Source organism: Phalangium opilio, unplaced genomic scaffold (assembly GCF_054372755.1).
Source record: "Phalangium opilio isolate 3A_F unplaced genomic scaffold, DU_Popi_V2 ptg000043l_1, whole genome shotgun sequence".
NCBI lineage: Eukaryota > Metazoa > Arthropoda > Arachnida > Opiliones > Phalangiidae > Phalangium > Phalangium opilio.
The window spans coordinates 1,633,523-1,650,602 of record NW_028324167.1 but is presented as its reverse complement, the minus strand read 5'-3'; the positions used below and the strand labels follow the sequence as shown (position 1 = coordinate 1,650,602).

The window sequence follows — 17,080 nt, the reverse complement described above, 5'->3', positions numbered from 1 at the left end:
GTGGTGGTTAATTTTGGAGGACTTCCGCATCTATGTCCTATTTAGTCTGCAGTACTAAGCCTCCTTTGACAGGGCCTCACCAGGCGTACGTCGCTTTACCCTGAATCTATGACCTACCTAAGTCACTTCGTGAGAAGCTCCAGTCTGTACCCAGTGCCCAAACTTATGGAATGAACGTATGACGGAGAGAACTTATGAAATTTCAAAGAACTTAAGATCTAGAGGTGAAATTACGCGTTTGAAAAGATCAGTCACGAACTGTAGAGCGCGACAATTAAAAAGGGGTTTAGTAAATTAGTGATCATCTGTCACTCGATGTAGCGCCATTTGGCCTCGCGCTATTGAGTATATTTCATTCAGTATTAATTAAAGGAAAAGGGCAGCTTGCATAACTGATTATACTTTAAAAGAACTGCTTTTTTTCTAAATATAAGTGGAATTAAATATTTTTTAAAAAAATAAATGACAATCTTACTACAATATGATAATTAGTGGATTTAATTAGTCTTAAAAACGATCAAGGACTACTGCCTCGCCATCCGTGGCGTCTACTTTAGTGGCGTCTGCTAAATCGAACCACTTCTTCTTCCCCCCCTCTACGTCTCTCTCCCTCAGCCTGTGAGAATTCAACCAATCCCGTAGGGGTAGGAGGTTTGATTTAGCAGACGCCACTAAACCAATGGCGGATGACGAGGCAGTAGTCCTTGATCGTTTTTAAGACTAATTAAATCCACTAATTATCATATTGTAGTAAGATTGTCATTTATTTTTTAATATTTTCCTAAGAGAATAGTCCTCCTTTTAAGGGCTAATCAGTTATGTCACCTTAACATTTCCTTTACTTTCTAAAAACTAGATGATGCTAGCGAAGAGAGATTCTTTACTGGCGACGAGAGTATTAAGAAAAGGACGCAGGGGCGATGGACTATTGCGTGGCTGTATGAGGTTAAATTTTCATATTTTATTTTTATTATTTCAGGATGTAAGCGTAAGTATAAGAGAACATTACGAAAGGCAACTCCACGAAAACTATGTGAGTTAAATTTTCTTTACATTAGCTCGAATGTGCAAGGAGTTGAACGTGAAAGAAAAAATACTTCAGTCTGAAGTCCTTTCTAAGTGGATTCTAATTGATTTCAGCTTGAAAAGGAAACGCTCACGAAAGCGTATTTTAGTTTAGAACTTGCGCTTAAAGATCAAATGAAATTACTCGCGAGGTACTCTTCGCAGCAAGTGCAAAGCAGCGCTGAGGTGAGTTTCCCAACTATCTCCATTCGTGTGAGTGAGATAAGTGTAGACTACCGAATGACTTTACTGTCCATTTATTGGCTTGAACTACTGAGTGGAAAAAATTCTTCTTTCGCTCTCGAGATCACTTATGTTCTATATTTTCCGAGTTGTCTGCTCGTCTCGTGGTGCGTGTTATAACGTTTTCCAATGGGATCGACCGAGAGCGCTCGGAGATCGCTCCGTCATCGCTTTACCTCGGAGGAACTGATCTAGTTGCTCCCAATGAAAGACGAAAGTATTTTCAGAGCGGTTTTGTGACGTCATCAGACATTCTCGTGTCGGAGCGGTTGCGATCAATCCGGGAGCGACTGGATAGATGAAAGACGCGCCTCGGTCTCGGAGCCGCTCGTGTTTTTCCATTGAAAATTATCTATACCCTCAACTCTCTACTATAGATTTCTATTCTAAGGGGACGTCAGCACGGAGTTCACTATCCAGTTCAACTATATACTTTGTTTTTCTTAATTCTAGATGGCACGTTTAATCCATGACTTACAAGATAGTATTGGAAAGCGCGCCTCGCTTGAGGACCAAAGTTCGATGTTACGTGAAGAAGTGACGGCGCAAGCCCGAGAAATAGTAATTAAAGATTGCCATATTGAAGAGCTTGAAACTCAGTAAGTTTTTATGGACATAATTGTAGATTATAGAAAGATTTTAAGTCAGTCTCAGGGTTCGAACAGAACCTGGATAAGTCAGGGATACGAAAAAATGGGGGAAAGTCAGGGATTTAACGCTTTTTTTTTAAAAAAGTCAGGGATGGGTCACGGATTTCGTTTGGTATGTCATACTACGATTGCTTCGAGTAATGCTAAATAAATATGGGCTGTCAGGGATAAGCTGCGTGAAAAGTGGGGGATTTTCCATATAAAGATTTTGTCCGAACCCTGAGTCTGCCCAAAGACTATTAAATACGGGTGGCGCGTGATTCTTTTAGGGCAGCGTCTCTCTAGCGCCGCGCCGCGCCGCGACCGATATTTAAACTTTTTCGTCGATTAAAACCATGGCCATAACAAAAGACTTATGAGTCGAATTAGGTTACGGGACTCTCCCGCTAAGGGAGCTGCTGACAGCCGATGCCTTTAGAAGAACAGGTGTTTTAGCTTATAATTTTTCCAGTCCTTCTGTGTTTAATAATCTTGGTACTTCACGGGAATTCAAATGATATTAGCTTCTAGTTTCATCTAAGCGTTAAACGTTAATTCAAGTATTTCTTTAATTAAATAAAGATTGGAGGAATTAAAGGCCCAATGCAAGAAATTGGATTCAGATAATAAAGAACGCATTTTAGGCTACGAAACTAAAATTGCTGGGTAAGTGCGCTTAATTTGAATCGGAATTCATACGGCACCGTAGTCCTCCCAGCATCCTCAGCGGTTAGGTAGGGTCGTACCGGGCAAAATTGTAAAGGACGCTCCCGGCTCTATCTTAAAAATAAAAGCTAGTTCTCGTACAAATAAAATGGCGCTACGCGGCAGCACTTAGCAATCGCCTACCGAACCGAAGGGTAGGGGCGTGTGCGAGCGAGGTACACTGGGAGAGATACGGTGCCGCAGGTCGCCCATCATGATTTCCAATCCATCTCAACTCCCTTATCCCTGAAAATAGTACTGATAAAGTAATAGGCTATTTAGGCCCAAAATTTGGCCTTAAATAGCTCACCAAATCATGTACACTATTTAAGCCCAAAATTTTGGGCCTAAATAGTGTCCCCGGCTATTTAAGCACAAAAATTGGGCCTAAAAAGAAGCAGCTTTTTTATAGTTAGAAAGTAATTAGCTTTTAAACACCTGAAAAGTGAAATAATGGTTTAAAACATAAGTTTATAAGATTAAGTATGACACTTCCTATACTTCGTAATGCTAGAGACTAAAGCATGGTTTTCACTTGACCGATAAAAAAACTGCTTTGCAGCTGGACGTCAAATGTCAGATAAGTTTTTTACGTTGCCGCCCAGCGGCAGCGGCAGCGTTATAGCGTTTTCACTTAGCGTACACAGTTCCCGCGCATAACGGAACCAAGGCTTACCAGACAAAAACTGAATATCGCACTAATTGCGGCCCATCTATTGCCTTTCTTTTTGGGTCTTTGTAATATTTGTTTCCCACATCTTAAAGATATGGAAGGTTCCGAACCTCTTCAATAAAACTTTCGGCATTCTCAGCGATAGTAACTGACTCGATTAGGAACGAAATAAATAAAAACATGGCGGACTGCGGACGTCCTCTTGCGTGGTCGAAAATGACGTCCCGACTCAAGCTTATTGCTGATTGGCTCGCGCAGAGCGTTAACGGTGAACGCGGCCGAAAAAATAGAGAGCTAACTCAACGTAATTTCTGTCCAGCGTAACTATGTTTTCTTTTTTCGGTTGTCGCTTGACGTCGGGCGAAAAGTCGTGATATACGCCAAGTGAAAACCATGCTTTACCGAGAGCTAGGTTCGAGAATTGCAGACAACACGCGGTTTTGCAGTCCATCTTCCAATTTAAGCTAGATTCCCACTCAACCGAAAAAAGCCGGCAGAAATCACGCTGTCGACGGTATAAATTTAACTTCCGGCGTTAGACCGTTCAGGCGTTCACACTACGACTGAATTTTGAGTTTGGCGGAAGATAGTTTTGGGTCACGTGACAGATTTGAGTGGTTTCTATTTTGCACTCTGAATTGGTATCTTTCTCCCCCTTGTCGCGTAGAACGTACCAGAAGCGATATTTTCTAACTTCCTCAATAAAGTCTTCGTTATTAACCTCTAATCTCTTTTTATTTCCATTAGTTTCATTTTTCTTTCTTAGATGCATGTTTCCGATAAGCCTTAGTCTACCACAAAAAAATGGCGGCTATAAATCTATCTCGCGTACGCGTGCGCTCTTGAAATTTATGGCGTAGTCTGTGGAATAATTTTATTGGCTGCGACACCGAAAAAAATAGAACACCACTTACACCCGGCCAAACGGCAATTTCGTCGGGCGTAAAGATTTTTTGGTCGAACCCCTTTCTGCCGGGTTTTCCGTCGAGTGGGAATCTAGCTTTAGTCAGCATTACTAAGCCTATGATAGCAGCGCCTCAGCAGGCGTCGCTTTACGAGAATCTATGACCCGCGTCACTTCATGACAAACTCCAGTTTGTAACGTATCTTACGAACTTATGGTTAAAATTAGTAACACGCAATGATAAAGTGTCATGCGTAGAAATGCTTCTAAAAAACTGATGTTAAATTAGCATGGGTTTTTTTTGGCGCCTTAATAGTATTTATGTACTTTGTCAGGCTTGAAAATGTAGTCACAAAGCTGCGTAAGCAAAACGGAGATAAGGACAAATCAATCCAAAGTAAGTCAAAAACGGAGATTCTTAATTACTCAAGGTTATAAATTATTTAGCGTAACTGCCTCTATTTTTTTAACAGGCCTTACTTCGAAGAACAATGATCTACAACACGAAGTAAGTTGATATGTTTCGGTTGTTTATATCTATGGCCATTGAACACGGATGAACTGAACAAATTATAAGCTAAAACGGACCCAGTTCTTCTATTGGCATGGCCTGTCGTCGCCCCTAGCGGGAGAGACGGACAGTCCCGAAACTTAATTCGACTCGTAAGCCTTATGGCTGTGTGGTTTGAGTCGAAAAAATTTCAATATTGGTCGGGGCGTGACGCTTGAAAGGAGCTGCCCTGAATGAACCACGCCTCCTGTCTCAGTTGTGACGTCAGTGCCTAGGTGAAACGTCCAGGGATTAGTTTCTTCAGTGAGCGGCGGCCATGTTTTTTTACCGCTTTGGTTCAATGAGTGACGTCACACTAATGCTTCTGAGATAGCTCTATGGTCTTAGGTGCGCTCATCAACATAAAATTGACAAAATAGAACAAGTTTCAATATTGGTCATTTGGTCGCGGGGTGGCGGCGCTAGAGAGGCGCTGCCCTAAAAGCACCACGCGCCTCCCGGCCGTATCTCCATTCTAGTCCCCCCGTGTTGAATGGTCTTATAGTACAGGCACTTTAGAGATTAATCCCAACAATTTTAGGTACAAGCTGAAATTTGACACACAAGTAGTATTTGACGTAACAAAAAATATATTAAAAGTCCCCACCTCTAGGATGCTTGCGTCGTCGCCATTTTCTAAAATGGCCGCCAAAAAGAAAAAAACCCAAAAATTAAAAAAAAATTATTTTTAAAACGAAAGTTCCTGAAAATAAATTTCCAGAGGCAAATTTATTAATGATTTCGACGTCTAAAATATTATGAACGAAAAACAAATATAGGGCACCATCTTGAAATATGGCTGGCAATTCACAAAAAGTCTTACAACTATTCTTATCATCGGTTTAGAATTTAAAATACATAACAGCTATATAAAGCATATCAAAATAAGGTTTAATAGACATTTAAGTAAAATTTTGTGAAAATGATTTACAGAAAATTTTAAGTACTATAAATTTGCTTACATATACAGTACTAGCTGTTACCCGCGGCGTCGCTCGCGTGTAATAAGAATTTCCATCAAAATGATACAAAGAATGGGTAGATTTTACGTGATGCCTAATATTTTTGTAGCACCCTAGGCACTCGGCGTTGCCCATCAGCCCGTCGGAACATTTTTTATTACTTTTCACGCGGACATTATTCCATAAAGAATGGTTTTAAGTTTTTGGCCGCCATTTAAAAAGATGACAACAAATCGAACCCAAAAGACCATTCAGTCCGTCTATAGGTTATAGGAAACCCGTGTACTAAATATTTTTGAAATCGGTTGAAACGCGCGGACTTTGTTGCATAGAGAAGAGTTTTTACATTTCTGGGCGCCATTTTTTAAGATGGCGGCGGATTGGAAAAATCTTTCTTAGTACGCGCCTACTACTCATGAGTAACGTTCCTGCAAATTTTCAGCCTTCTAGGGCTAGCGGTTTGGGCTGGGCGTTGATTATCAGTCAGTCAGTCTGTCAGTCAGTCAGTCAGTCAGGACTTTGATTTATATAGATATAGATATAAAATGAAACAATTCCTCCTAAAAACTTTTAAACCATCTCTTCATCCTCTTCATTTAAAGTGATTGAATCACCGTTATCACAACTGTTTCCCCGACAGTGTGCGCACATGGCTGAGCACACAATTCCCGCCTTTTTGCATTCGCATTTCCTTTTGCAAGATACTTTGCACGCACACGTTACCAGTTTTAAGAGATTATCTGGAGCTGGTGGAAGTGTTGATACAATTGGTCTTAAACCACCATTTGAGTTTCGTTGCCACCCCCATTCTTCGGGATTCAAATCAATTCCTAACCATTGCTGTACTTGTAAGTACACCCTGTAGGAATGCTGTCTTGCTGCCGCACATGTTGGGGGTTATTTTGCAAACTCGAACGCTGATTTGACTGATAGACGTGCCACAAACCGATTATACATGTAATATCGGCACTGGTCGAGCGTGTCTGACTTTTTACCGCCGTAAAATGTAACCAAAAATCTTTCTAAGGCTTTTGCTACTTCTTCGTGTGACTGACTAGCATGATTAAATACAGACATAAGATTTCTTAACTCTGCATTTACTTCCAGAAGTTTCATCGCAGCTTTCTTGCCCTTTCCATAAAGTGCTGATGTGGTATCACAAACAGTTACGGCGTGAGCAAAAAGAATATGATCTTTAAGTTCTCCCAATCGGTTCTGAAGGCAAGACAGTTTAACCAATGTAGAGGAAGTGTTTTTAGATCCCGACTTCAAGAAAAACATATTCAAATCTGTAGTAACGAGTGATATTAGAAGTACAAGCACATCAGGATCTTCTGCAGCAACGGTGATTGGAATACTAAGTGTTTGTGCTTCTGTAATTGCAGTTGTGATAATTAGTCTATCAGCGTCCGCTTCTGCTTGATAGCTTTTAATTCCTGATTTAGATAGTTTTCCACGCAACAATTGACCTTTATTGTGCGAATTGCTTAAAAAAGCGGCTTGCGTAGTGGAAACAAAAGTTGTTTCTTTTACTTCTAAGTTTGCTGAAATATTTTTGGAAGTTCTTCTCATCTGTTCTACTTCTTTGGTAGAATTACTGCTACTAAAACCATCAATAACTACTACAACTTGGGAGCCGTAGTGAGAAAGCAAGTAAGATTTGTATATGTCAAGGACATCCTTGTATGTGGCTGGCTTTGGTTAAACCACCTTATGCAGTAGGTGGCCACCATCAACTTTGTAAAGAATCCCTTCATTTCTTGCAGGAGAATCTTTATTCGCAACATCCAACAAAAGCTTTTCCAGAGAAGCCTTGTTTCCTTTCCTCATAGAAACATCGTCAAACAGAGACGGTTCTCGAGGAGCGAGCTCATAAGTCAAATAATCTTTGATTTTATCACTTGAGTCAATCACACACGTAATTCTATTAAAAAGCAGTTGAGAATTTACATCCACAATCTCGTCCCTTATTTTAACTCCATTCATCATAGAAGCTGTAGTTTTTACTTTGTTGGTGCGTTTCAACTTTAGCTCCGCAAAGTTAACTCCAACCATGGAAGTCATTACTCTCATTCCAACCTGCTTAGCATGATGGCAGTTTATAGTTTCATCAGCCACCATTCCACTGAATAAAGACACAAGATTTTTAGACTGTTTGAAAGGATCGTGAACTTTTAGCCAATTCACAAGCCTTTTGGTGTCAGCTTTGTCACGTGACTGTCTACTGTCACGAAGCTCGACGTGTTGCTCAGAGGTGTTACTTGAAACCACACTTAAATCTTCAACCGCATCATTAATTTGAATACAAGCTGGCATGGCCTGTACCCATGTTGCTAATGTACTTTCTGTTAAACCTCTTCCTTGAGTAAGGCCACCCGTGACTTTCATGGATCGCATTAAAACCGGCTCTATGGTCATATCTGTCCAAACACCACTCCAAAAGCGATTCATCAATGCAACTTGTTCGTGATACTGAAGCCAGAGCATAGACGTTTCGCTTTTTTTTAAGCGCCGTAATCAAGTTCGCTAGCTGATCTTGAATGTGGCAAAGTGAGGTTGAATTTTCAACATTCACAACTAACTCATCATTTTCAAGAACCTTTCTGTATAGTTCACAAACGTTTTTAAGCTCATCTTCACTATTTTCAATATCCTCTAAAAGGATCGATGTGAGTGCAAGTTATGTGAGGTAGTGTGCTCGAAGGGCCCGAGCATAAGCGTGTCCTGTAATCATACGTTCCACGGAGGACTTGGAATAAATTATGGACCATAGTTCTAGTAAGCCACTACCGGCCATGATGTTTCCTACAGCTCCCATGAAAGACATCAGCAAATGAAATCCTCCCAGTCGTGGAATAATCACGGAGAGTGGACTCTCTTTTTCCGCTGCCATAACGATCTCTACTGATTTCATGTGTAATGGCTGATCGAATGTGACGAGACAACACGTTTGACCACGACTTCGCGCTTCTTTAGCAGCAAACATTAGAGCAGTGTAAATGGTCGTTGGATTGCTAGGATCCATCGTAATGAATGGTACAGGAATGACCTTCGATATCTGGTAAGGTGTTTCATTTGTTGAAAACGACTTTTGCATATATCCATTCCAGCCTGGAGTGTTATTTTCTTCCTACGTGGATCCGATAGCCCATAAAATATCAAGTAGAGTTTTAGAAGTATTATTATTATTGTTGTTGAGGAGGGTACGCGCCCTAGCACCGATGCCAAAGGCATATTGTGCATCCTCGTGATCAGGCCTTGAAGAATTCGCTCCACCGTGAGAGAGGAGACCCTCGAGGGTTCCAGGGTGTGTGAATCAAAATATTCTAATCTAAGCGAGGCGAAGTAGTCGCACTCGCAAAGTACGTGAGCGGATGTTTCTTCCTTCTCCTGACACGACCTACAGAGAGGGTCGTCGGCAAAACCCATCAGATGGAGGTGCCTATTAAGCCGACAATGCCCGGTCAAAAGACCGGTGGCCAGCCTAATATCCCATCTGCCGAGCGAAATTAGGTCCCTAGCACGAGACCTGCAGGGACCATCGACAAACAGCTTTGTCTGTCTCTGGCCCTCCATGCTGTCCCAGAGCTGGTTTTGTATGACAGTCAACCTGTCATGCAGACACCGTTTGACGTGCCTGTAGGGGATGGGGACGGCCGGCTCCGGTCCCAAGAGCTTGGCCTCCGCACCCCTTTTCGCAAATCTATCGGCTTGCTCATTGCCATAATATCCGCTATGCCCTGGCACCCAGTACAGCAGAACCCTGTTGCAGGATGCCAGTCGCGCTAGCAGGTCGAGGCAGCTACGCACCAGTTGAGAAGTAATCTGACACTGGTTCAGAGCGTTCAGGGCAGCCTGACTGTCAGAATAAATTCTCACAGTCCGTCCGGTATACCCTTTGTTAATACAGTAATCTGCGCAATAACAGATCGCGGCAATTTCAGCCTGGAACACACTAGCGAAGGTGCCCAGGCAAACAGAAAAGCCGACCCTTGTGGTTTGACAGTAATAGCCGGCGCCAGCGCCGGAATCAGTCTTGGAGCCATCGGTGAACCAAATGGTTTCACCCCCAGTGCCAAGAGGCAGCAGGTTAGTCCACTCTGCCCGACTGGGGAAGTGGATGCTGAATGGCTTAGTGAAATCAAAACTGGTAACGGTTTTGTCAGAGCACATCGTAAGCGACGGCTCAAGTGCATCGTACTCCCGAAAGAGCTTCGTATGGCTGTAATCCCAAAGTCTTGGAACCCAACAGCCACTAATGTTGAGCCTGTAGGCTCCCATGACAGCCTCCTCCTCAATGAAGAGATGAAGAGGAAGCATGTCAAGGAGCACCTCCAGGGAAGCAGTTGGGGTCGATCTCATGGCCCCCGTAACACCAATGCAGGCAAGCCTTTGAAGCTTGCGCAGGGCAGCCTGCACCGTCTTAAGCCGGACCCTTGTCCACCAGACAAGTGCCCCGTAAGATAGTATGGGTCTGATAATCCCAGTATAGAGCCAGTGTACAGCCTTGGGGTTGAGGCCCCAAGTCTGGCCGACAGAGCTCCTGGTCCACCAGAAGAGCATCTTGGCCTTCTTAATACACCGATCAAGATGCGGCTTCCATGTGAGTCTACAATCAAAAGTCACCCCCAGGTATTTCACCTCGGAGGACTTTGTCAGGACCTGGCCAAAGAAAGAGATATCATTGAACAGATCCTTAGTATTCTTCCTCGTAAAAGGAACAAGGACAGTTTTATCAGGATTAACGGTGAGGTTAACCGCCTGACACCATTGCTCCACGCTAGAGAGAGAAGATCTCATAAGCGCGGTGACAGTATCCGGGAACTTCCCCGTAAAGACTATCGCTACATCGTCCGCATACCCGAAGCAGCAACAGCCCCCAGCACCCCCGAGCCTCCCCAGGAGTTCGTCCACCACCAGGCACCACAACAGGGGGGAGAGCACTCCACCCTGAGGGCAGCCCCTGCTGGTAGTCACCCCTAGAAAGTCCCCAAGGAGGGACGCCGACACCTCGCGGTCGGTAAGCATGGACTTGATCCAGCGGCCAAGAGTGGCGCTGATGCCAAATCTCTCAACAGCTTCAGTAATAACCGAGCTAGAGACCTTGTCAAAGGCCCCCTCGATATCGAGGAAGACAGCCAGTGAAATTTCCTGAAACTCGAATGCCCTATCCAGGCAATTCGTAAGGCCGTGAAGAGCCGTCTCAGTGGATTTGCCTTTTTGGTAGGCAAATTGTGAAGAAGAGAGAGGAGTTACCGAAAGTACCTCGTCTCTGATGTACCTGTCCACCAACTTCTCCAGAATTTTGAGGAAGAAGGAGGTCAGGCATATGGGTCTAAATGCTTTCGCCTCGAGATAGGAAGCCTTCCCGGGCTTGGGAATAAAGATGACCCTAGAGCGTTTCCAGTCACGAGGTATGTGACCGAGAGCAATGCAAAGTCTGTAGATCTTGCATAGCGGAGAGGCGATGTGGTCTAAGCCCTCCTGCAAAAGCAGAGGGAAAACCCCATCGGGTCCCGGAGACTTGTAGGGCTCAAAACAGTTGACAGCCCACCGAAGCTTGGGAATCGTGACAACCTGTCTGGCTACAAGCCAGTCTTCCCTCTTAGCCCTGTGCAGGACAGGGTAGAGAGAGTCAGGGTTTGTTGGATTGATAAAAGTAGAATCAGGAAAATGGACCTCCAGCATGTGCTTGAGAGTCTCAGCCCCAGATTTAGTGTACACACCCTCCCGTAGCTTAATAGCATTAAGTCGATGTGTGCTGTCGTGCGCTAGAATCTTCATGACCCTAGCCGTGGCAGGGACATTGGAGACTTGCTCACAGAAGGTCCGCCAGGAGTCCTTCTTAGCAGCTCTAATGGCCCTGTTGTAGGTGTTAAGGGACTGCCTGTATCCAGCCCAGTCACCCGTGCGCTTGGCTAAAGAGCCTGCGCGTGTATTTACGAAGCCGGCTGAGATCCGCGTTCCACCAAGGGACAAGCCTCGAGCGGTTGACGGTCTTAAGTGGGCAGTTCCGGTGGAACGACTCCATGATGGAGCACTGTAAATCACCAGCAGCCCGATCAAGATCCTTAGGTGAAGTAAGTTTAAGAGTGTGACCCCCTCCGTAGCGTAGGATTAGGTCTTCCCTATAGCCGGCCCAATTAGTCCGTTTTGGGTTGCGTATCTCCGTCCCCGCCGGGACAGAAGTAATCGCGACAGTAAAGCAGATGTGCCTATGATCCGACAGAGACGGTTCATTTGACACATGCCAGTTAGACACGGAAGACACGAGGTTTTCCGTGGCTAGCGTGAGGTCAATGACCTCCCTTCTATTAGAAGTAACAAAAGTAGGTTCATTGTTTTGATTAAGAATATAGAGTTTACAACCAACTAAATATTCTAGTAAATCATCACCTCTCTTGTTGCAGTCAGAGCTGCCCCACGTGATGTGATGAGCATTGGCATCGCAGCCAATGATTAGTTTGTCCCCTTTCTTTTCACATTGATTGACCAAATTGATCACCTCATTTGTCGGGAGAGAGTCCGCGTCGTGGGCAAAGTATGCGGAGGCAGCCGTGATAGTCAACTTGGCATGCCCAGTGGCCAGGACTAGATTCACGGCCGCCGTGTCCTGGGACGTGTACAGCGGTAGAGAGATACAACAAAGATCCCTCCGAACCAAAATACACGCCCTAGGTCTAGCAGCAGTTTGGTCATAAAATAGTGACCCCGCCGCGTCAAGACCGAGGATTTTGCCATGGCAAATCCACGGTTCTTGTATGAGGGCCAGATCAAGACCCTCTATAGCAAACCTCCTGCAGAGTACCGCAGAGGCCTCCTTACTATGGTGCAAATTGATTTGAATTGCACGTAGCGTCCCCATGGTCCCTAAGAGAGGGGTTCAGAAGGGACCTAGCTACACCTCATCGGTCCCGAGAGGGCTAATGGCACCTCCCTCCCCGACAGGCGAACTCCCAGTCCCAAGATCCTCCCCCTCACCAGGACCACTAGAACGCTCATCGGCTGAACCCCGAAGGGTCCCATTGGATTCTTCCAGTAGGGTGGACTCATCCATGGAAGAACAGACTTCCGAATGAGCCACCCCCCCTCCCCCTCTGTGCCTAGAGCGACACCAGAGAGCTCCTCCGCGAGATCCCCCATCTCGCTAGTCCCACCCCCCGCCGCAGACTCGGCTACAGTGGTTTTAGTGGTTTCCGTGTTCTGAAGGAGTTTGAAGGAACCCTTGTCCACTCCAGTATAGCCCACGAAACCAGCATTCTTAATGGCTTCCAATGAGGAGCCATCAATTAGCAGTACCCAGTACCGTACGGCCCTGTCCACGTACGTCCGGATACATTTCCAGCGTTCAGTGGCAAAACCAGCATTAAGGGCCTTTAGGCGCCGAAACAGCACCGCCGGCTCCTTGGTGATCTGGTCCTTGGTGCGGAACATTACCTTAAACGGCTTAGGGAGTTCGCTAGCTCTCATTACTGAGAGCACCGCATCCCCCACCACCGAGTAGGCTAAGTTCTCCTTCAACCATTGCCCAGTGAACGAATCCTCACAGGAGTATACTAGGGCCCCGGTCGTCAGGCTAAAGTTCGCAAGGCGCGGTAGAGGGCTCCCCGAAGGTATCCCATCCAGCGCCCTTAGAATCGCCTTCTGAATTGGGCCCACGTCTTCCTCCGTGATGACCGCCGTCGGATAGCCTTTTTTGACAATGGCCATCTTTTCTGAGCTGGCGGCGTCACTATAGGACTTAGCCTTTTTCGACGCCGCCTGCGAGGTACTTGGTGAGGGAGTCGAATCCTCCGCTCTGGGCCTCTTCGTTGGGTTGTCACGAGCCATCGCACCCCCAGCGGGGGTGGAGACCGTTTCAGACCCCGATTTGACCTTTTGCCGAGCAATCCGTCGTTTGAGACGACGACGCACGGTACGTTTCGAGGGCTTGCCAGACACACGCACCGATAAATCGGCACGAGTATCGTTGGATACAAGCCCTTGTAAAGTGGTATCAGTGTGGGTTCTGCCTTGAGCAGACCCCTGCACCGTAGGTTTGGTAGTGTTAGAGTTGTTTTTATTAGATTTATCCATGGGAATCCCACGAGTAAGGGGGCAAGTAAAAGGTCACCACCCGGTAGTCCCCCACCCGGGTGGAAGGCTAGATACAACGGGGTGTCGCCCGGTGCCCCGAGGGGATCGTTAGCGATACCGTAGTTTTACTTCCCCAGTACCATGCAGCCCTCGGCACGATGCCTCAACACCTTGGCTTGGGAAGGGCGCGTATCCGCTTAGCCCACACAACGTAGTGGTTAACCAGCTCTCACCACCGAGGAGGTGTGATACTCCGCATCGATGAGGACCCAAGCTAGCGTGTGTGAAGTTAAAAACGCGAGCGGGAAGCCAAAGCAAGGGGGGGAAAAGATACACCCCATCTAGCTTGCGTCCCCAACTTCGAGAGCCGTTCGACATCTTACTAGAGGGGTGAAGAAGCAAGACAAACACCTACCTCTTTTCACTTATGATTCAACCTCGCTAACGCTAGACAAGATGTTAGAATGCAGTCAGTTGTGGAGAGTTAAGGCCTTTTAACGAGAACGAGAGGCTCATAAAATTTCTGAATCAAAAGTGACCGCGTTTGATGGTATGTGTCAATTGAGAGTCAAAATAGATTCTAATCCAATTTTTAATATTCAACATAATATTCAATCTTGTTCACAAATTTTCACAAACTTTTAAGGGTCAAAATAAGAATTTAAGCAAATTTTAAACTTGCATCTAAGGGAGGTTTGCAATTTATAACCTCTTTGAAATGGCTCCTCAATTGGAGTACCTCCTACAGCCTTTAAGTTTTAAATGTAAATTTAATGGGTAAAATTTTATAGTTATGCACTAAAATATATTGCTCAAAATAGTCAAAAATAGAAAATTAAGATTTTTTTTAAAATTGTATCAATCCGTCAACCATAATCTAAGTTCTTTAAGCATAGTTTCAAGCCAGTTAATCAAAATAATATCAAGTTTTTAATCTCTTACGCCAAGTAGTTTTTCTTCCATATTCTTCTTAGGGGTTCAGGATCTTTTTTTTCTTTCTGGATTTACGCGATTTAAGGGTTAATTATGTGTTTTTTTTCTTCTTTTAATATTTCGCGCACTCGCGTTCCTTCTCTTCTTTTTAGGAATTAAAAAAAATATCTATTCAAATTGACGAAAAATAAAGGTATCAAAATGAATAAAAAAAATCTCCGAAAAAAAAATAATACTCCGGACTTCTAAAGATTTCTTAAAGATGAGCCGACAAGAGTTTCGTTAAGCAGTTCAGGAATCGACTGAGGGTGGGACAGGTGGGACTTCATATATATAACTTCTTGTTTTCGCGAGGATCTCTGGGACAATGACGTTTGTTGATTGACTTTGGTTTGGCGAATAGTGGACATTATTTATGACGTAGCCGGGCGGATTCATGTTAACATGACCAAATACGGATTGGTCAGTTTAAGGGTTAAAAAAAATGTTTAAGAAGTTTCTAGGGCCAGGTACCAGGATAGTGACTCAAGGTCTTGTTGCTTGGGGTCTAAATAAGCGTGACATTTCTCTGGGTTCTTGGAAAATGCTTTCGTTGCTAGGTATTTCATTTTGCAATGTGGATATATAGGGGTATAGGATAGTTCTAGAAAGTTCTGTGTCAACATTGATGGGCTAGTTCCTTTTCTATTGTACGGAAGAATTTCTTTTCAGTTTATTTTAAAGGGAAAGGTTTAAGTTTAAAGGGCTAGTATTATCTATATAGTGTTAATTTAAGGTATTTCGTTATTAATTTAAAGGTTAATTGAAAATATAATTTAATTTTCGAAACAAGATGGTTATACTCCCTAAAAGATCGTCGTCTCTACCTAGATCTGGTTCACCTATTTAAAATTCTGCGCCATCCTGGACAAACTTACTTTTCATACACCGCATCATCTATTACAAAGCGTGGCAATAGCCGGAAACTCCATCTCCCAAATTCCAGAAGTGATGCGGTAAAATATTCCTTCTTTCACCATGGAATAAATTCTATCGTAATTATTAATTTTCTTTTTCTTTCAAAGGTGAGCCTAATTTCTACGACACAAAATGCTCCAAATTGCCATCCACACCCGAAAAAGTGGGGAAGAAGGTTTTGAGACCATGTTCGATGGATATTCTGACACATGCCAATTAACAACCGAAGAAGAGTGTCAAGCTCTCAAAAGACACAGTTTTGCCAAAGAGAAAGAGCACTGCAGCCAAGTGCCACTTGCCAAGACCCCCTTGCCTTTGGGCTGTTGCAGGCACAAGACACCACGCTTGGCTGTAACGGCAACCGCCCAAGAATGCAGCCGTTTGACAAAGGGTAAGAGTTCTCATTATGATAACAATTGTAGAAGATATGAACTTTTAACCTTTTCTTTTTTTTACTTCAAAGGCAAAGGTTGGTGGCGGCACCAAAAGTGTTCGCAAATAACGGAACCAACACTCGAAAAATTGGGCGTAACAATTTTAAGACCATGTTGCATCGGATACTTGGGCAGTTACAAGATGACAACGAAAGAAGACTGCCATGCGCTTAGAGGACAGCATTTTCACGAAGACAAAGACCATTGCAGCGAGGTAAAACCCCTTTACTCTTACTATTCCCCTAATTGCAAAACTAAGCAAACTCTTCTCTTTCAGGTTCTTTGCCTTACACATTTTTGCGGAAGTCTTGGACTCGAAGCTGATAAAGAACGTAGCTTTTGGCCAGAAACGATTAACCAAAGGTGGCGATACATCTCGTCCGTATTCTACCACGCTGGAATCCTACACTTTGCAATGGTCTTTGTAGTTCATTGGTTCGTTGGAGGACCCATAGAAGCCACCGTGAAAATCCGAATGGCTCTTGCCTTCATCTCCGGAACGATTGGATGGAACATGGTAAGTCTTTGAATTTATAGAACCATGTACGAATTTTCGAAACTGATCATTTTTCTCTTTAAAAGGTCGCCAGTTTCTTCTTTCCTTATCTCCCTCAAGTCGGTAGCGGTGGTGGTCTATTTACAATCCTAACCAAATCCCTCGTCGAGTGCATTCTAGAGCTACAACGCGGATCCCTCTGTTGCTCGTCATTCTACTCATGCTGTTGCTGGTCATAAGTGGACTTCTACCTTTCGTCAACAACTTGGCACACTTCGGTGGTTTGATCTACGGACCACCCGTCGCGTTGGCCATTATGCCTCATCTGCGCTTCAACCGAAGGACTTGCAAAGCTCGCCGATTAATTTTTCTCACATCTCTAACAGTCTTGATAATTTTATTGTACTTTTTGTAACTCTTTTCTACCTAATTCAGAATGCCACTTTATGTAAT

At 44.2% G+C, this 17,080-nt stretch overlaps 1 long non-coding RNA gene across 1 annotated transcript; it reads left to right on the top strand.

Annotated features, from left to right (window-relative positions):
• Positions 1 to 1,135: 1,135 nt before the first annotated feature.
• Positions 1,136 to 2,824, top strand: LOC149677305 (uncharacterized). The gene is made up of 3 exons (XR_016366409.1): positions 1,136 to 1,251; positions 1,762 to 1,907; positions 2,520 to 2,824. It is a non-coding gene; the product is annotated as an uncharacterized LOC149677305 (long non-coding RNA).
• The last annotated feature ends 14,256 nt before the right edge of the window (positions 2,825 to 17,080 follow it).